We start from the raw sequence: 15,302 nt of genomic DNA on the forward strand, positions 1-15,302 counted from the left end.
TATGTGTCAGGCACTGTACTAAGCACTGGGGTGGATACAAGCAAATTAGGTTGGACACAGCCCCTGTCCCACACGGGGCTCACAGTTTCAATCTGCATTTTACAGATGAGGTCACTGAGGCCCAGAGAAGTGAAATGACTTGCCCAGGGTCACTGAACAGACAAATGACAGAGTGGAGATTAGAACCCATGACCTTCTGATTCCCAGGCCTGGGCTCTAGCCGCTATGCCAAGCTATTTTTCCCTGACAGGGATGAGGATCCTTATTCTGATAAGGATATATATTTACTATTCTATTTATTTTGTTAATGATGTGCATTTAGCTTTAATTGTATTTGTTCTGACGACTTGACACCTGTCCACATGTTTTGTTTTGTTGTCTGTCTCCCCCTTCTGTACTGTGAGCCCGTTGTTGGGTAGGGACTGGGTATCTGTTGCCAACTTGTACTTCCCAAGCGCTTAGTACTGTGCTCTGCACACAGTAAGCGCTCAATAAATACGATTGAATGAATGAATGAATGATAAGGATAAAGATAAAGTAAGGATAAGGATCCCCGATTTCTTAGCCTCCGAGCCAATTATCTCGTATTTAACTACTGCAGCACTTAGTATGGTGGTCTGACCCATAAGAAGTGCTTAATAAATAGCAGAAGAGGTATTATTCTTGGAAACTCTGAACACAGAGGGATCCCAGGGGCTTTCCCTGACCTCAGTTTCACCCGTCTGCCCCATTAATTAATTATGGTATTTGTTAAGCACTTGTTAAGCATGTGCAATCATGATACTAATGATGATGACGGCATTTATTAAGCACTTACTATGTGCAAAGCACCGTTCTAAGCGCTGGGGAGGTTACAAGGTGATCAGGTTCTCCCACGGGGGGGCTCACGGTCTTCATCCCCATTTTCCAGACGAGGGAACTGAGGCCCAGAGAAGTGAAGTGACTTGCCCAAAGTCGCCCAGCTGACAAGTGGCAGAGCCGGGATTTGAACCCATGACTTCTGACTCCAAAGCCCGGGCTCTTTCCACTGAGCCCCGCTGCTTCTTAACTTATATGCTACTTATCTTGTACTTTATCTCTTGGCCCAGTTAAGTGCGGGATAAATCCAGCAGCTGACTTTTGGAGCTTTCCTCCCCCTCTCCATCCCCCCTGCCTTACCTCCTTCCCCTCCCCACAGTACCTGTATATATGTATATATATATATATATTTGTACAGATTTATTACTCTATTTTATTTGTACATATTTATTCTATTTATTTTATTTTGTTAATATGTTTCGTTTTGTTCTCTGTCTCCCCCTTCTACACTGTGAGCCCACTGTTGGGTAGGGACTGTCTCTAGATGTTGCTAACTTGGACTTCCCAAGCGCTTAGTACAGTGCTCTGCACACAGTAGCGCTCAATAAATACGATTGAATGAATGAATGAATGAATGAATGAGCTCACCCTTGGTGGGAGCCTGAGGCAAATCCCTGCTCCCCCAGGCCAGGAGGGTCCATGGAGAGAGTCGGGGGGGGGCTGTGGCAGACATCCAGACCCCCCAGGCTAGCAGCCCCTTGAGCTCAGAGCCAGGGTGGGCAATGTCCTTGTGAAGCCAGGACTTACCTGTATATATGTATATATGTTTGTACATATTTATTACTCTATTTATTTATTTATCCTACTTGTACATATCTATTCTATTTATTTTATTTTGTTAGTATGTTTGGTTTTGTTCCCTGTCTCCCCCTTCTAGACTGTGAGCTCACTGTTGGGTAGGGACTGTCTCTATGTGTTGCCCACTTGTACTTCCCAAGCGCTTAGTACAGTGCTCTGCATACAGTAAGTGCTCAATAAATATGATTGATTGATTGATTACCCCAGGTCATGGACTTACCCCAATGACAGGTTCTGTCTCCCTCCCTCCCGCTCTGTCCTTCCCCATCTCTCCGTCTCTACAGAGAAGCAGCCTGGCTCAGTGGAAAGAGCCTGGGCTTTGGAGTCAGAGGTCATGGGTTCAAATCCTGCTCCGCCACTTGTCAGCTGTGTGACTTTGGGCAACTCACTTCACTTCTCCGGGCCTCAGTTCCCTCAACTGTAAAATGGGGATAAACACTGTGAGCCCCCCGTGGGACAACCTGATCACCTTGTAACTTCCCCAGCACTTAGAACAGTGCTTTGCACATAGTAAGCGCTTAATAAATACCATAAAAAAGTCACTTCACTTCTCTGGGCCTCAGTTACCTCATCTGGAAAACGGGGATTAAAACCGTGAGCCCCCCGTGGGACAACCTGATCACCCTGTATCCTCCCCAGCGCTTACAACAGGGCTTTGCACATAGTAAGCGCTTAGCAAATACCATCTTTATTATTATCATTATAAAAACAAAAAGGCTTCAGCCCCAAACCTAAACCTAGCCAAACCTTGGTGGGAGCGAGAACTTCGCTATGCAGACAGTCCCAGGAGAGACCAGCCAAAAAATTGTCAGAGGACTCAGTTAAGGAAGTTCCAGACACTCTTTTTGGAATGGGGACAGGGGAAGATAATTAATAACTAATTAATTATTACAAACAGAAGATTAGGGCAGCTTCCAAGTTGACTAATAAATACGACTCCACGAATGAGTTATCTTGGAAGATACCCCAATGCAAAATGCATCTCGGTTCTACGGGCTGAAGTCAAGCTAAGAAGAATTCATCTTGCCAGCGTAATCACGGACACAGGAATTAGAACAGTTTGTAAACATCGATGGAAAATGCCAAGAACAGCTAGCCCAGCTGAATTTTGTGGTTTAACTCTAATCTCACAAAAATGATTAGGGAGATAAAAATGGGATCAAATGAGTAAAATCCTTCAAGTTCAATCCCTGCGACTGTGAGCCCGTTGTTGGGTAGGGACCGTCTCTATATGTTGCCGACTTGTGCTTCCCAAGCGCTTAGTTCAGTGCTCTGCACACAGTAAGTGCTCAATAAATATGATTGAATGAATGAATAAGTACGGTGTAGGAGGTTTGGCAGCAATCTGGGTCTTTACTTCCTCTTTCTCTACTGACCATAGTATATTATATGATTATATATTATATACTATTATATATTGATAATGATGATGATGCTGATGCTGGAAATGTAGCTGCTATTTCTGTTGTTTGTGCTCTCCCAAGCGCTTAGTACAGCGCTCTCCACAGAGTAAGCGCTCAATAAATAACTCGTCTATCTCTCCGCCAACCTCACGCCCACATCCTAGCTCTAGCCCGGAAAGCCCTTCCTCCTCATATCGGACAGATAATTGCTCTCCCCTACTTCAAAACCTTATTGAAGGCCCATCTCCTCTAAGAAGCCTTCCCGGACCAAGCCCCCCTTTCCTCTTCTCCCACTCAATCAATCAATCAATCAATTGTATTTATTGAGCGCTTACTGTGTGCAGAGCACTGTACCAAGCACTTGGGAAGTACAAGTTGGCAACATATAGAGACAGTCCCTACCCAACAGTGGGCTCACAGTCTAAAAGGGGGAGACTCCCTTCTGCGCCGCTCTTATCTGCTCCTTCCCATCCCCACAGCACATATGTATATAGCTGTAAGTTATTTATTTTTAAATTTATATTAATGTCTGTCTCCCCTGTTAGACTGTGAGCTTGTTGTGGGAAGAACTGTGTCTGTTGTTCTACTGTACTTTCCCAAGCGCTTAGTGCAGTGCTTTGCATACAGTAAGCGCTCAATAAATATGATCGAATGAATGAATAAGTAGGGTGTAGGAGGGTTGGCAGCAATCAGGGTCTTTACTTCCTCTTTCTCTACTGACCATAGTATATTATATGATTATATATTATATACTATTATATATATTGATAATGATGATGATGCTGATGCTGGAAATGTAGCTGCTAATTCTGTTGTTTGTGCTCTCCCAAGCGCTTAGTACAGCGCTCTCCACAGAGTAAGCACTCACTAAATAACTTGTCTATTTCTCCGTCAACCTCACGCCCACATCCTAACTCTAGCCCGGAAAGCCCTTCCTCCTCATATCGGACAGATAATTGCTCTCCCCTACTTCAAAACCTTATTGAAGGCCCATCTCCTCTAAGAAGCCTTCCCGGATCAAGCCCCCCTTTCCTCTTCTCCCACTCCCTTCTGCGCCGCTCTTACCCGCTCCTTCCCATCCCCACAGCACATATGCTGTATATGTATATATATATCTGTAAGTTATTTTTTAATTTATATTACCGTCTGTCTCCCCTGTTAGACTGTGAGCTTGTTGTGGGAAGAAATGTGTCTGTTGTTCTACTGTACTTTCCCAAGCGCTTAGTGCAGTGCTTTGCATACAGTAAGCACTCAATAAATATGACTGAAGGAATGAACAAATAAATACGATTGCATGATTGATTGATACCTTGTGAAACACTTACTCTGTGCTGCGCGCCGGGGTTGATGTAAGGTCTGTCCCACGCAGGTTTCACAACTTAAGAGGGAGGGAAACAGATGGAGAAACTGAGGTATAGAGAAGGAAAGTGACTTATCCGAGGTCACGCAGCAAGCAAGACAAGGCCTAGTGAATAGAGCACGGGCCTGAGAATCAGAAAGACCTGGGTTCTAATTCCGGCTCCGCCACTTGTTTGCCGTACGCCCTAGGTGTCACACCCGGGGAAGGGTATGTCTGGGCATCGAGTTGGCAGGAGTCAAGTCCGTGAGTGTCTGCAGTTGCGGTAGCAGCCACAGCAGCAAGTTTATTCTCAGTCGGTTGTATTTATCGAGCGCTTACTGTGTGCAGAGCACCGTAATGATGGCATTTATTAAGCACTTACTATGTGCAAAGCACTGTTCCAAGCGCTGGGAAGGTTACAGGGTGATCAGTTTGTCCCACAGGGGGCTCACAGTCTTAATTCCCATTTTCCAGATGAGGGAACTGAGGCCCAGAGAAGTGAAGTGACTTGCCCAAAGTCACACAGCTCACACAGAGCCAGGATTTGAACCACCTCTGACTCCAAAGCCCGGGCTCTTTCCATTGAGCCACGCTGCTTCTCAACCATACTAAGCACTTGGGAAAGTACAATGTAACAATAAACAGACACATTCCCTGCCAACAGTGAGCTTACAGTCTAGATAATTTTTTTGTAGAAGTTTCAACAAAAAAAAACCCAGTAACCAGTTAATCAAGGATCTCTGGGGAATTACCAGGACCTTTTGGTAAGTGTGGCTCTAGGGCAATCTGTCAGGGGAAATCTCTCCGACTTCTGAAGATAGGAAACCACCAAATCTTATGCGTAAACCTAGCTGCAGTTCAGGGCAAGGGGAAGGGGGATACTCACACACACAAAAAAACCCACCAGAAAATGACAAGCCAGAGTCCCTGAAGCTCCTGCTTTTGGTCACGGAGTCTTCCCGGGTGTCCCCGAGAGTCGGATCAGGGCCCAGGGATCACCCAGTCCCATTCCCAAGCGCTTAGTACAGTGCTCTGCACACAGTAAGCGCTCAATAAATACGATTGATGATGATGATGATCACCCAGTTACGGGGTGCCCAGGGTCAGGCCCGACGTGAGTCTATAAGAGCCTGATAAACCCTTGAAAGGGAGCGAATCGTTGAAAGCCAAGAGTCGTGGTAGCTCCTAATTCGTTGGCAACCAAAGAGGGACCCCCGTTTTTAAGGAACTCAGAAACCGCAGGAACAGACCTTCTAACTGCCGGGGAAGGAGATTTAGCAAGCCTGGGGGGCCATGCCTGCCTCTCATCCATTCATTCAATCGTATTCAACGAGCGCTTACTGTGTGCACAGCACTGTACTAACTGAATGAGAAAGTACAACATAATAGTGAACAGCTAAACAGACCCATTCTCTGCCCACAGGGAGACTTGAACATAAATAAATCAGTAAATTACAGACATGTACATAAGTGCTGTGGGGCTGGGAAGGGAAATGAATACCTGTCCCTAAAATGGAGTCAGTCACGTCAGGCACATGGTAAGTGCTTAACAAATACCATAATTATTATTATTGTTACTTAATCCCTCCATATTGCTTGGGAGAGTTCAGTAGACATGAAAATAGTAACAACGATAATAGTTGTGGCAGTTATTAAGCACTTACGACTACTACTACTACTACTAATAATGGCATTTATTAAGTGCTTACTATGTGCAAAGCACTGTTCTAAGCGCTGGGGAGGTTACAAGGTGATCAGGTTGTCCCACATGGGGCTCACGGTCTTCATGCCCATTTTACAGATGAGGTAACTGAGGCGCAGAGAAGTGAAGTGACTTGCCCAAAGTCACACAGCTGACAATTGGTGGAGCCGGTATTTGAACCCATGACCTCTGACTCCGAAGCCCATGCTCCTTCCACTGAGCCACACTGCATCTCTATTGGAGATACTATTGGAGAAGCAGTGTGGCTCAGTGGAAAGAGCCGGGGCTTTGGAGTCAGAGGTCGTGGGTTCAAATCCCAGCTCCGCCAACTGTCAGCTGGGTGACTTTGGGCAAGTCACTTCACTTCTCTGGGCCTCAGTTCCCTCATCTGTAAAATGGGGATTAAGGCTGTGAGCCCCCCCGTGGGACAACCTGATCACCTTGTAACCTCCCCAGCGCTTAGAACAGTGCTTTGCGCGTAGTAAGCACTTAATAAATGCAGCAAAGGGATTGAGGGTTTTCAAGCCGACGGTGAGGAGTTTCTGTTTGATGCGGAGGTGGGTGGGAAACCACCGGAGGTTCTCGAAGAGTGGGAAAACGTGGCCTGAACGTTTTTGTAGAAAAGTAATCCAGGCAGGAGAGTGAAGTATGGATGGAGTTGGGTGAGACGGGCTGGCAGGGCAGCGGGGAGGCTGATACGGTAATCAAGGCCGGATAGGGTAAGTGCTTGGAGGAGGGAGAACAGATATGGCATCTCCTTTTTGCAGCTGAGGGAACTGATTCAGAGAAGTTAAATAAATTGCTCGTGGTCACCCATCAGGGAGTCCAAAGGCCAGTTTACCAGTTTTCGAAAACGCTCTGGCTTTATCTAAACTTGCTGTAAATTATTATTCTTAAAGGGTTTTAGATAAAGCCAGAGCATTTTCGAAAACTGGTAAACTTGATGTAAACAAACCACCTGAACTTGATGTAAATTATTATTCTTAAAGGGTTTCAGGTGGTTTGTAGCAACCTCCACCGCCTCCCTAGTGCGGCAGGGACACGCCTGAGGGAGCCGGCTATTTGCAAAATTCGCTTCAGCAAACATCTGTCTCAAGAGGAAAGAAAAGAATGTCCCCACAGTGCCTTTCTCCTACTGCTTGCATAAGCTCTTAAATCCATGGAGTCATTGCTGGTTTTGATAGGGTTTTGGTGTGCCGCTTCCTAAAATACGGCTCTCGTGCAATCAGACCAACCCTTCTGGAGGACAAAAGTTCTCCAATACAAACATTATGTGTTTACTGGTAAAATCCCAAGGCAGGCACAAACTTCCAGCGGGCTTTCCTAAGCAATAGAAAAAGTGTCGAAACCACCCATCCCATCTCGAGGAGCCCAGGAGATCACACTTCACCCAATCCCTGTATCCCAATTCGGGTTTGCTTGTTTCCTCATTTTGACTTTTGAATCTGCTTTCCTAAGAATCTTCCTTCGGCTTAGTTACAGAAAGGCAGAGCTTTAATGCAGGTGTGAAGATGGCAAACGAGAGGGCTGGTTTGGCAGAGGGAATTGACTTAATTTTGAGTGAGGGGTCTCTCTCTCTCCAGGACCCAGATAACCCTAGTTTCCTATCCCAACGCCTAGGCAACCATGGAGATATTCCCAAGTAAGGAGACTCCGGATAACCATGGCAATGGGAGCATAGTCCCTGGATGCCCAGTTGTAGACACTGGCAAACGCAAGACCTGTTCCTGATGGGAAATTTCGATTTTCAGACCATGCGTTCAAAAAAGAAATGACATCCTAGCGTAAAGAACCCGGGCTGGGAGTCAGAGGACTTGGGTTCTAGTCCTGGCTCTGCCTCTTACCTGCTGTGTGACCTTGGGGAAGTCACTTCACTTCTCCGTGCCTCAGTTCCCTCACCTCAACCAATCAATCAATTGCATTTCATAATAATAATAATAATAATAATAATAATAATAATAATAATGGTATTTGTTAAGCGCTTACTCTGTGCAAAGCACTGTTCTAAGCGCTGGGGAGGTTACAAGGTGATAATAATAATAATAATGGTATTTGTTAAGCGCTTACTATGTGCAAAGCACTGTTCTAAGCGCTGGGGAGGTTACAAGGTGATAATAATAATGGTATTTGTTAAGCACTTACTCTGTGCAAAGCACTGTTCTAAGCGCTGGGGAGGTTACAAGGTGATAATAATAATAATAATGGTATTTGTTAAGCGCTTACTATGTGCAAAGCACTGTTCTAAGCGCTGGGGATGTTACAAGGTGATAATAATAATAATAATGGCATTTGTTAAGCGCTTACTCTGTGCAAAGCATTGTTCTAAGCGCTGGAGAGGTTACAAGGTGATGATAATAATAATAATGGTATTTGTTAAGCGCTTACTACGTGCAAAGCACTGTTCTAAGCGCTGGGGCGGTTACAAGGTGATAATAATAATAAAATAATGGTATTTGTTAAGCGCTTACTTTGTGCAAAGCACTGTTCTAAGCGCTGGGGAGGTTACAAAGTGATAATGGACTCTAGCTGTGAGCTGAGCACTGTACTAAGAGCTTGGGAGAGTACAATATAAAAGAGTCAGTAGACACATTCCCTGCCGTAGGAAAACATCGTCCGGTTACTCTCCCTGCCATCCTAGCCTTATTTAAGACACATCTCCAAGAAGCCTCTTCTCCCACTTCCCTTCTGCCACCCCCTGACTTTCTCCCTTCATTCAACCCCCCTCCCAGCCCCCACTGCTGTATTTATCAGTAATTTTATTTATTTATTTCTGCATTCACATACATTAATGCCTGTCTCCCCCTCTAGACTGTGAGCTCGTTGTGAGCAGGGCATATTTCTGCTGATAGTGCCTCAGAGCTGGAGGCCTCCTCCAAAAACACAATACAGAGTTGTATTGTACTCTCCCCAGCACTTTGTACAGTGCTTTGCACACAGTAAGCACTCAGTAAATACAATTGAATGATTGAATGAAATGAACGAGCTAACAGCTGGTCTGAAAAATGCCTCCTACTTAGTGAGTTCCATGTGGGAACTTAGTACTTTGTATCTACCCCGGCGTTTAGTGCTTGATGCGAACTAAGCACTTGATAAATGCTGCAATAATAACAATGTTTATTATTATGATGCTTCTCAAGAGAAGATTTCAGAATGCCAAGCTCTACTCCGGTACCCCCACAGAGCAATTCCCCCTGTACTTCTCTCCACTTAACATCTGCTTACTTTAGGAATAAATGAATCACACCCTACCATGCTTTAGCCAACTATTTGGTGTTTACTCACATAATTGCATAATTCCACACCGCCCAACCCCCAGATGGATTTTTGAGAAGGAAATGAAATATTTCTTATTTATGTAGCACACATTGTACACAGTGAGAGACGCGTGGATCTGTTTGGGGAGAGAAGAAGGGTGAATACAGAGAAATGCCCAGAGAGTAGCTTCTTCTTTAAAATGAGGGTGCTACAGGGAGGGAGAGGAGAGAGAAAGGGTTAATGTAATTTACTGAACATCTGTTGTGCGAAACAATGGGAACAGAACAATAGAAGAAAGAGTAGACTGTAGACTTTTAGTCTTTTAGTCTTAAGTCTTTTAGAATTTTAGTAGACTTTTAGACTGTGAGCCCACTGTTGGGTAGGGACTGTCTCTACCAACTTGTTGCCAACTTGTACTTCCCAAGCGCTTAGTACAGTGCTCTGCACACAGTAAGCGCTCAATAAATACGATTGATTGATTGATTGAGTAGCAAGCTCAAGAGTTCTCTTACCTTCTCTTTCCTTCCCTCCTTTTTTTTTAAATTCTCCTCCTTTCTCCTGATCCCCTTATTGCTAGGCTTAATTTCCAAGTGATATCCCCTCCCTTCTTTTGGGTATTTATATTAATGCCTGTCTCCCGCAATAAGCCCATTTCTTTTAATTGTACTTGTTAAGTGCTTACTATATGCCGGGCAAGGTACTAAGCAGTGGTGTAGATATTACCTTGTATCTACTCCAGCGCTTAGAACAGTGCTTGGCACATAGCAAGCGCTTAACAAATACCATCATTATTATACAAGCTAATCAGGTGGAACACAATCCGTGCCCCACACGGGGTTCACAGTCTTCATCCCCATTTTACAGATGAAGTAACTGGGGCAGAGGGAAGTTAGATGACTTGCCCAAGGTCACACAGCAGACAAGTGGGAGAGCGGGAATTAGAAACAATGTGGCCTAGTGGATAGAATTCCGGCCTGGGAGTTAGAAGGACCCGGGTGGACATCCGAGTAGAGATGTTTGGAAGACAGGAGGAAACGCGAGACTGGAAAGAGGGAGAGAAATCGGGGCTGGAGGTGTAGATTTGGGAATCATCCGCATAGAGGTGGCAGTTGAAGCTGTGGGATTCAATAATAATAATGATAAAAATTATGTTGCCAACTTGTACTTCCCAAGCGCTTAGTACAGTGCTCTGCACACAGTAAGCGCTCAACAAATACGATTGAATGAATAAATAATAATAATGATGGCATTTATTAAGTGCTTACTATGTGCAAAGCACTGTTCTAAGTGCTGGGGGATACAAGGTGATTAGGTTGTCAATCAATCAATCGTATTTATTGAGCACTTACTGTGTGCAGAGCACTGTACTAAGCGCTTGGGAAGTCCAAATTGGCAACACATAGAGACGGTCCCTACCCAACAGCGGGCTCACAGTCTAGAAGGGGGAGACAGAGAACAAAACCAAACATATTAACAAAATAAAATAAATAGAATAGATATGTACAAGCAAAATAAATAAATAGAGTAATAAATATGTACAAACATATATACATGTGCTGTGGGGAAGGGAAGGAGGTAAGACGGGGGGATGGAGAGGGGGACGAGGGGGAGAGGAAGGAGGGGGCTCAGTCTGGGAAGGCCTCCGAAGGCCTCTGTGAGTCCACATGGGACTCACAGACTTAATCCCCATTTTACAGATGAGGTAATTGAGGCATAGAGAAGTGAAGTGACTTGCCCGAGTGACACAGCTGACAATTGGCGGAGCTGTCATTTGAACCCATGACCTCTGACTCCAAAGGCCGGGCTCCTTCCAGTGAGCCTCGCTGCAATGAGTTCTCCAAGGTGGAGAGGGAGAGTAGAAGGGGACCCAAAACTGAACCTTGAGGGACCCCCTCATAGTTAGTGGGGTGGGAGGCAGAGGAAGAGACAGTGAAAAATACGGAGAATGAACGGCCAGAAGGATGAGGAGAGGACGGTGTCAACGAAGCCGAGGTTGGACACTGTTTCCAGGAGAAGGGGGTGGTCCACAGTGTTGAAGCCAGATGAGAAATTGTTGGATTTGGCAAGGAGGAGATCATATCATCATCATCAATCGTATTTATTGAGCGCTTACTATGTGCAGAGCACTGTACTAAGCACTTGGGAAGCACAAATTGGCAACATATAGAGACAGTCCCTACCCAACAGTGGGCTCACAGTCTAAAAGGGGGAGACAGAGAACAAAACCAAACATACTAACAAAATAAAATAAATAGGATAGATATGTACAAGTAAAATAGAGTAATAAATACGTAGAACCATATATACATATATACAGGTGCTGTGGGGAAGGGAAGGAGGTAGGTCCCATAAGATCACATGGGACCTTTGAGAGAGCGGTTTCTGGGGAGTGAAGGGGATGGCAGCCAGGTGTTTGCGGCAAATTTAGGAAGATTTTCTTGCACTTTCTTTCTTCTTTCTTTCTCGCGTGGCACTAGCCAAATAGTTGAGGCTCTGCTCCTTCCCAGCAGTTCTACTAGGAGCTATGCCGTTCTGACTAGTCTTTTGCTTTCGATTAATAATTGTGGTACTTTTTAAGCGCTTGCTATGTACCAGACTGTAATTAGATCTGGGGTGGATACAAGTTAATTGGGTTGGACATAGTCCGCGTCCCACATGGGGCTTGCAGTATAATGTAGGAGAGAGATTGTCTTGAATCCCCATTTCAGAGATGAGGAAACTGAAAACCAGAGGAGTTCAGTTCAGTCCCCCTCCTCCCCCTCTCCATCCCCCCCCGCCTTACCTCCTTCCCTTCCCCACAGCACCTGTATATATGTTTGTACGTATTCATTACTCTATTTATTTATTTATTTTACTTGTACATATCTATTCTATTTATTATATTTTGTTAATATGTTTTGTTTTGTTGTCTGTCTCCCCCTTCTAGACTGTGAGCCCACTGTTGGGTAGGGACCGTCTCGATATGTTGCCAACTTGTACTTCCCAAGCTCTTAGTACAGTGCTCTGCACACAGTAAGCGCTCAATAAATACGATTGATTGATTGATTGATTGATTGGAGGGGGTCACGGAGAGAATCGGAGGAGAGGAACCTGAGACAGAGGGTGTAGATAAGTCGCTCAAGGAGTTTGGAGAGGAAAGGTAGGAGGGAGATGGAGCGATAAATGGAGGGAACTGTGGGGTCAAGGGAGGGGTTGTTTAGGCTAGGGGAGACGTGGGCATATTTGAAAGCAGTGGGGAAGAAACCACTGGAGAGCAAATGGTTGAAGATGGAGGCCAGAGACGAAAGAAGGGAGGGGGTAGGTGTTTTGTTAAGGTGCAACGGGATAATAATAATAATAATAATAATAATGGCATTTATTAAACGCTTACTATGTGCACAGCACTGTTCTACGCGCTGGGGAGGTTACAAGGTGATCAGGTTGTCCCTCGTGGGGCTCACAGTCTTCACCCCCATTTTTCAGATGAGGTAACTGAGGCCCAGAGAAGTGAAGTGACTTGCCCAAAGTCACATAGCTGACACTTGGTGGAGCCAGGATTTGAACCCGTGGCTTGTGACTCCAAAGCCCGGGCTTTTTCCACTGAGCCACGCTGCTTCTCAATACTATCGATCGACTGATTGACTGAGGTTCCCTCCCGTCAGACTAGAAAAAGACCTGTGGCCTCCCAGCTAAAATGACCATCTGTCCGATTTTTCAGCCGACAGCCTGCTTTTCAGCGAGTCTCATCCAGCGCAGACACTGAATGCTTTCAAATCCATTCTTTCAATTTCCAACACCTGTCCTCCTCACCCCCAGCTGCTCATTCATTCATTCAGTGGTATTTATTGAGCGCTTATTATGTGCAGAGTGCTCTCTTCCTCCCTTCAAAGCCCTACTGAGAGCTCACCTCCTCCAGGAGGCCTTCCCAGACCAGCGCAGATACTGGATGCTTTCAAATCCATTCTTTGAATTTCCAACACCTGTCCTCCTCGCTCCTGGCTGCTCATTCATTCATTCATTCAGTGGTATTTATTGAGCACTTACTATGTGCAGAGTGCTCTCTTCCTTCCTTCAAAGCCCTACTGAGAGCTCACCTCCTCCAGGAGGCCTTCTCAGACCAGCGCAGATACTGGATGCTTTCAAATCCATTCTTTGAATTTCCAACACCTGTCCTCCTCGCCCCTGGCTGCTCATTCATTCATTCATTCAGTGGTATTTATTGAGTGCTTACTATGTGCAGAGTGCTCTCTTCCTCCCTTCAAAGCCCTACTGAGAGCTCACCTCCTCCAGGAGGCCTTCCCAGACTGAGCCCCCTCTTTCCTCTCCCCCTCCCCTATCTCCTTCCCCTCCCCACAGCACCTGTATAGATGTTTGTACAGATTTCTCACTCTATTTTACTCATCCATATTTACTATTCTATTAATTTTGTTAATGATGCGCATTTAGCTTTAATTCTATTTGACACCCGTCCACCTGTTTTGTTCTGTTGTCTGTCTCCCCCTTCGAGACCTTGAGCCCGCTGTTGGGTAGGGACCGTCTCTATAAGTTGCTGACTTGTACTTCCCAAGCGCTTAGTACAGTGCTCTGCACACAGTAAGCCCTCAATAAATATGACTGACTGACTGAATGAATATTAATAGAAATAAATAGAATTATAAATATGTACATATATCCACAAGTGCTGTGGTGGGGAGGAGGTAGGAGCGAGTCGGAGCGATGGGGAGGAGAGGGGGAACTGAGGAAAAGGGGGCTTAGTCTGGGAGCAGTGAGAAGCGATGTGGTCCAGTGGGTAGAACACAGGCCTGGGAGCTAGAGGACCTGGGTTCGAAACCCGCCGCAACCACCACTTGTCTGCTGGGTGACTTAGGGAAAGTCACTTCACCTCTCTGGGCCTCAGTTACCTCATCAGCAAGATGGAGATTGAGACTGTGAGCCTTCTGTCGAGACAGGGACGATGTCCAAACTGATTAGCTTGTATCTACTCCAGCGCTCAGTACAGTGTCTGGCACATAGTAAGCGCTAACGAATAGCATATTTAAAAAAAAAAAAAGAATGTGTCTTGGAGGAAATGGCTGTCTATCCTACAGCTCGGGCAGTCCCGGCTCTGCTGCAAGGGTCAAAGTCAAAGGAAGAGAGGCCAGACCCCAACCAGCATGGCTTCGTGGAAAGAACAAAAGTCAGTGGACCCGAGTTCCAATCTCCGCTCCGTCGCTTGCTTGCTGCGTGACCTTGGACAAGTCACTTTTCTGTGCCTCATTTCCCTCATCCGTTCAATGGAATGGGAAACCCCACACTGGAACTGATGATCTTGTCTCTCCCCCAGCGTTTAGTCCAGTGCTGGGCGCGTAGTAAGCGCCGAACAAAAACAAAAAACGAAAAAGCAACCAACCGGGGAAAAAAAAAAAGGCAAGGGACCTGAGGTTCTAGAATGCAGGACTCTCGTGGGAATGTTGGCCTGTTGCTAGGAACTGGACGAAATTCCGGGAGCCTCTGGGAAGAGATGGGATGAGGCCGAGGCTTTGGAGAGCACCTGATCCTGAATCACCTCGGCTCGGAAAAAGATCGGCCTTGGCTCGGAAAAAGATGGGCCTGAATTGAATCCAAATTGGGACCTGAGCTCTAATAAGAGAAACCTGGAACTCTCAAACGCGTCTCTTGGCCAGCTTGTGCTGCGGTACTGACTTCTTGTCCTGCTCACAAAGGTTCTGAAAAGTTCTGAAAAGTTTAAGTTTAGTCATTCAATCGTATTTATTGAGCGCTTACTGTGAGCAGAGCACTGTACTAATATGTTTGCACGTATTTATTTCTCTGTTTATTTTATTTGTACATATTTATTCCATTTATTTTATTTTGTTAATATGTTTTGTTTTGTTGTCTGTCTCCCCCTTCTAGACTGTGAGCCCGCTGTTGGGTAGGGACCGTCTCTATATGTTGCCAACTTGTACTTCCCAAGCGCTTAGTACAGTGC

Source organism: Tachyglossus aculeatus, chromosome X5 (assembly GCF_015852505.1).
Source record: "Tachyglossus aculeatus isolate mTacAcu1 chromosome X5, mTacAcu1.pri, whole genome shotgun sequence".
NCBI lineage: Eukaryota > Metazoa > Chordata > Mammalia > Monotremata > Tachyglossidae > Tachyglossus > Tachyglossus aculeatus.